Raw genomic sequence first — 6,000 nt, forward strand, 5'->3', positions numbered from 1 at the left:
CCGTGTCCTCTAAATATTGCTATTTCTGTTTCAATTTTTACTGCATGCTTTTATATAGGAACAGTAACTTTTAGAGACTTTCATACTGCATATTTCTCTGTTGCTCTTTGTGAAGGCAGCAGAAAGTCACACAGCTTGTCACTGCCCACAAATCTGACATTATGACATCTGCAAGAGCTGTAATTGCCTGAAGGTGCTTGGACAGTAACCTGAACAATGTGAGATTCTCAATTTTTGGCAAGTTTTCAGAGCTTGTTAAGACATTTAAAGTCTTGGTATAGCATGCATATTTTTATGATTACAGATCTTAAATATATTTCTTCTGATAATCTATAAATTGCTCTAACCTATTTTATATAATTGTCATTCAGTTGTATTCCTTATTGTATTTTCCTAGTCAGTCTCGTATCTCCTTATGACTTGCTCAAAATTGACAGCTGTCAGTTGGCATGTTTTGAATGGCAGCTCTTAGATATTTTTTTTATCTCATAAGAACTTTTTGAAAGCATCATACTCAAATTCACCTGTAGCGCTTCTAAGAGATAGAGTGTATGCAGGGAACCTATTTTCTGTACAAATCTTCAGTTCTATCTTTAAAAAAAAAGGGCGTTTTTTGCATATCCTGGGAACAGTTTTCAGAACTCAGCTTGAAAATGTAACCATATGTATGCCTTCACCTAGTCCTATTTTCTTAGTGAACTGACAAGAATAAGTTTTAGCTAATACACCCTGCTAAGTAAGAATAGCTGCCAAGCAGTCAGCTGAATGGACCATATTCTGCACCTGAATTAACCACAGCACTGATTATTAGCAAGATTGAGTCTCTTCAGTGGTGGTAGGCAGTGAATGATAGAGGAGAGGGGACATGGTTCATTTGCAGGTAGCTGGACGCACTCTGTTCACATATTGGCATGTGTAGCCTGAGAGAATAAATGAGACATTGACAGAGAGACACGCAGCAGAGCTGCCACCTTGTCATTTTTTCAGGTTTTTGTGATTGGAATTTCAGTTGGTCAACATGCTAAATATAAACCACAGAAGCTTCAGTTGCACTCAGGGAAGAAGAGGTCATATGTCAAAACACTGAAGCTTAGATGTCAGCGCTACTTAAAAAGGCAAAATAAACCCAACAGCTATGTTTCATCAGCACTACAAGTTTATATACGTATTTATATATAAGTATCATATATATACTTATATATTTATCATTTATATATATACATATCATAGAATCATAGAATAGTTTGGCTTGGAAGGGGCCTTAAAGATCATATGGTTCCAGCCCCGCTGCCATGGGTAGGGACACTCCCCACTAGACCAGGTTGCTCAAAGTCCCATCCAGCACTTTGAGGGATGAGGCAGCTACAACTTCTCTGGACAACTGGTCTGGTGTCTCACCACCCTCACAGTAAAGAATTTCTTCCTAATAGCTAATCTAAATCTACCCTCTGTCAGTTTAAAGCCATTCCCCCTTGCCCTATCATTACATGCCCCTGTAAAACGTTCCTCTCCAGATTCTTGTAGGCCTCCTGTAGGTACTGGGAGCTGCTCTAATGTCTCCCTGGAGTCTTCTCTCCAGGCTGAACAAGCCCAGCATTCTCAGCCTGTCTCCGTAAGAGAGGTGTTCCTGAACCTCAGATCGTCTTTGTGGCCCTCCTCTGGACTTGCTTGAGCAGGTCCATGTCCTTATGTTGGGGGCCTCTCTTCACCTATCTCTGGTTTCCATCTTCTTTTACCTCCCATTTCACCAGGGCTGCGTAAAGGAGTGAGTTGTCTGGTGGCATGCATATCTGAGGATTTATTTTATCACTTTTAAGGGATGTTAATAATCTGAAGTATTCATAAACATGAAAACATGGAAGGCTTTCTGCTATTATCAGTTAGTCAGTTTTAACTGGTTTTCAAAGGGTAAATGACAAAAATCATGTATATTTTTGCAGTCCCTGGCTATGCCTTTTTCTGGTTTCACATAGGAAAACTTTAATAATAGCATCCTAGAGATACAAGATATATGAAACATGCTGCACTAAAAATATTTTTATTCAGTGCTGAATCCTTTACCATCTTGGTTTGCACATTCATCTTAATCTAACAAGTAGCAAATTTCATACAAAATATGCATATTTGGATGTAACAGTAACAAAATTATAATTTTATTTTCTTCATAGGAAAGTCATTCTGTTTACAAGCAGTAGCTAAACATTCCAAGTCCCTATATTTAGTGAAGAAAAATACACAGCTTTTTAACAAGTAATATAATGGTGACCATTAGGAGAGCTACCAATGTTTTGTTGGACAGTGTCTTTATTCTTCAGTTTATAGGGCAGAAATCCGCATTTCTTAACATAATGTTATTTTTGAAGTTTTATCTTTGTTTGTTCATTTGTTCTTTAGTGAGTTAAATTCTATGTATTGAATGTAGGCCATAGCAAAAGGGTGCCCCACCCATATATACCTTCCAATTGCCAATGTCAGGGGCAGAGGAAGGAGTAACCCAGTATCTACCTATTGCTTTGTTCACTGCCTGAAGGAAGAAGATGTATACTTATTTCTAAGAAAGACGTTTATTATAAAAGTATTCCTTGAAATTATCTCTGTTTCCACTAAGCAAATATTCTTGACAGATACTAAAAGAAACGTGGATTAGACAGCTATAGCAGAGGTCCAGCCAGCCTAAAGTAGTTCAACAGCTCTTTCAATAGGAAGGCTGTAGCTGAAGAATGTGAATACTGTTTCCAGTGCCAGCAGGTCTCTCTTTAAAATTTAATTAGCTCTACGATTAGAAAATAACTAATTTCATTAAGAATCCATTTGAGCTGTGTGACCCTTTTGGAAAGCAGCATGTAGATTCTCTATTGCTAATGTTAGATAATCGTTTCTCCAGTATGAGCCACTCTCTCAAGTCACGGGTCTATTATTGGCTCACACTTTAGTAGAAAGATGACTGTGGGTTCATATCACCACGCTATGTATGGATTAAACAGCATTTAGCTGATGATGCTTCGAAATGAGAGGTTTGGTCCCAGATTGTGCCTCCCCAGGTTTTTTCTTTTAGCTTCAAGCCACCCATTTAGCTGTCTCAAACCTGTATCACTATGTAGACATCTCTCAGTGAAATGACAAGCTGTTGGCTGGCATTTCTCCATAAGTGTATGCATAGGAATTATGATAAAGAATAGCATATTTTTCTGTTTCCTTATTTTAGTCTGTTCAGAGCCTCATATATTTTATCAGGACCTGTCAAAAGTGATAACAGAAACTTGGTAAGTGGCAGGCGGTAGCCTTGACATTGTTCAAGCAATGATGCTGTTTGTACACAGATGTCAGCAGAGCTGGCCTAATGTAGGAGAGGGTGTGCACAGTTCTTGGTAAGGGCACCAGCAGCTGCTGTTTGTGCACTCCCAGTATGACAGGGAGCATCTACTGGGAATCGTTATTAGTGTACAGCTCATCTTCCTCACTGCTAGCATGAGGTCAAAACTGCAATCTAGCCCCAAATTACTGCTCAATAGGTTGTGTATTCTAAAATTATATCATCCTGCTCTGCTTCAGCTGCAGCGTATTTCTGTCTAAAGACCAGCTGCAGCCTCACTGCTGTGTTTATAGACAGCCACTACTTGACATGCTGTTTACAGTGCATGAAAACTAACGAAAAAGGGTTTAATTAAATATTTGTTGTTGTTGGCTCTCTTTTTAGAGAAAATGTTCTAAAAATGGAGAGATGGCAACCTGAGCCACCATACATAGGACTGGTGAGAAAGACGAGACTGCTTTTCTTTGCCCTGAGGACTGAAGTGCAGCAGAAGCACAACCTGGGAAGATGAGAAACTATATAAGATATGCTATAGATAGAAGCACGATTTAGCAGCTGACACCAGAAGATACTCAGAAGCAGGGGAATCTTCATCAGCTTCTATTTGGCCACTAGGTATATTAGGTATATTATCACAACTGAGTGCCTTCAGAGGGAAGAAAAAAAAAAAACAGAAAAACAAACAAACAACAACAACAACAAAAAAAAACAAAGCAAAAAACCAAAAAGAAATTATCCCTTAAAGACATTTTCCAGCTCTCATCTCTTTAGCCTGATGAATACTCTGGAGCTTGCTGGATTCCTGCTTTTCTTTCTATACCCAGCCATCACTGGTGCAAGTAGCAAAGCCTGCAACACCTGGTAAGGAGTGGAGTAGAATTTACTCACTCTCTGCAGGCAGTCATAAGGACAACTGTTTTCCTGCATGCCCCCTTGAGGAATATTATGGGAAAATGTAATGAAGTAAATGATTTCACTGGTGTAGTAACTATCTTAAGACAAAGTATCAAAGAAAGTAATGGATGACCTGTAACACTATCAAAAGAGAGGATAGAACCATCCTTTAGTTACTCAAAGGCTGTAGATTTTTGACAAAGTACATTTTTAACCATGAAATGATGGGTTGGGGCTTAGTTTTCATAAGCAGCTAAGAAAACTAGATATTCCATTCCTGTTACCAATAAGGAAAGTGGGCAGTCAGTGTCGTTAGACAGTTTTGCAACATCCATATCTAGAAATTACAAATGAAAGAATTCTAGGTCTTGAGCTCATTTTTGTATTGAAGGGAAGAGTGACCTGTCTACTACTTAGGAGGGCTTTCCTGAGGCTATTCTGACTGTTTGTAAAGATTTCTTACTTTTGACTTGTATAATTATTCTGTACTCCTTTTTTGTACTTTATATATTTTTGACTAAAGACTGAGCTTGTTTTTCCGCATTCCATTTTGCACACTTAAGTTTTCATTCCTGACAGACAATGGACTATTTATACCCCTCTGATTCTAACACCCTTTATATATTTATCAGTGGTTAGCATGTTGTTTGTCTCCAACCTTCTTCCCCCATGCAATTTCTATACATATTCATTTTTATTTGTTTTCATCAGTTTCTACAAGCTTTTCCTTCTCTAAGGAAATTCAGGATAAATAAATGTGATTTACAAGCTGTAGTACATAAAAATGCAAGCCCGCTGACACCATTACAAATTGCACACAAAAATTGAAATTTTGGTCCAGTTAAAAAGTCATAGGTAATTTTTACTGACTTAAAATATAGTCAAGTCAAAGTGTTATTTTAAATTATTGACAAATTACCAGTCCAAGGTGTACATACAATTGTTTATTTTGCAAAACGAGCCTAGTTGTTTACTTTAAAGAATTCAGGTTTCCTGTTAAAACATTTTGCTGGCCATTCAGAAAAAAAAAAAAAGTTAACTGTCAAATCCTAATATCAAAACACTAGGACTCAGAGGGAGAAATATGTCCCTTAACAACCCTCAACACTACTCAGTGCCAAAATGTTTCTGTTTTATATTTTATTCCAGTCAAGTCAGAGATTATTTAAGCAATATTTTACAAGTAATTTTTAGAATGTATTCCAGATCTGAGGCCTTATATGACAAATGTTCATGTTGAAATTATGTGACACTTACCAGCTTCAGAAAGAAAAGCTTAATAGGGTGACACTGAGATAACCCCAGCTGTTCTGGTGCTTCTAAGATAAAATGATACATTACTATAAATATACAATTACATTTACAACCTGCGCAAATGAGCAGTAATTCACTGAAGAAATTCCACTGACTTCATAAACTGTGAAGGTGTGAGTGCTTTGTGAAAGAATGCCAAAAAGAAATCCAAGAAGATCCTGTTACTTAAATATTTCATCATAAGTTATTTGTTATTGATGTGACAGTTTTCAGAGTTAGCACAGTGAGCTACCTCATCCAGTACCACTAAAATGTCCTTTTCTAAAAGAAACCCTGCCTTGAAGTGTGAAGGATACTTCAGTAGAACATGCAGGCATGAGGGTGCACACGCACATCCAGTCACAGGCACTTTTTTAGTAGCAGCCCTCTGCTACTCTTTCAGTGTTAAGTCTGACTTTTCATTAAACCTCCTGTCTCCAGTTTTCATTTTTTTAAGGAATTGTTTTCATAGTTCCCATTGCTTAAAGTTAGTTGAGGAG

The sequence above is a fragment of the Pezoporus flaviventris genome, unplaced genomic scaffold (genome assembly GCF_033815535.1).
Source record: "Pezoporus flaviventris isolate CSIRO_AGI_PZ_B2104156 unplaced genomic scaffold, CSIRO_AGI_Pfla_v1 ptg000007l, whole genome shotgun sequence".
Taxonomy (NCBI): domain Eukaryota; kingdom Metazoa; phylum Chordata; class Aves; order Psittaciformes; family Psittacidae; genus Pezoporus; species Pezoporus flaviventris.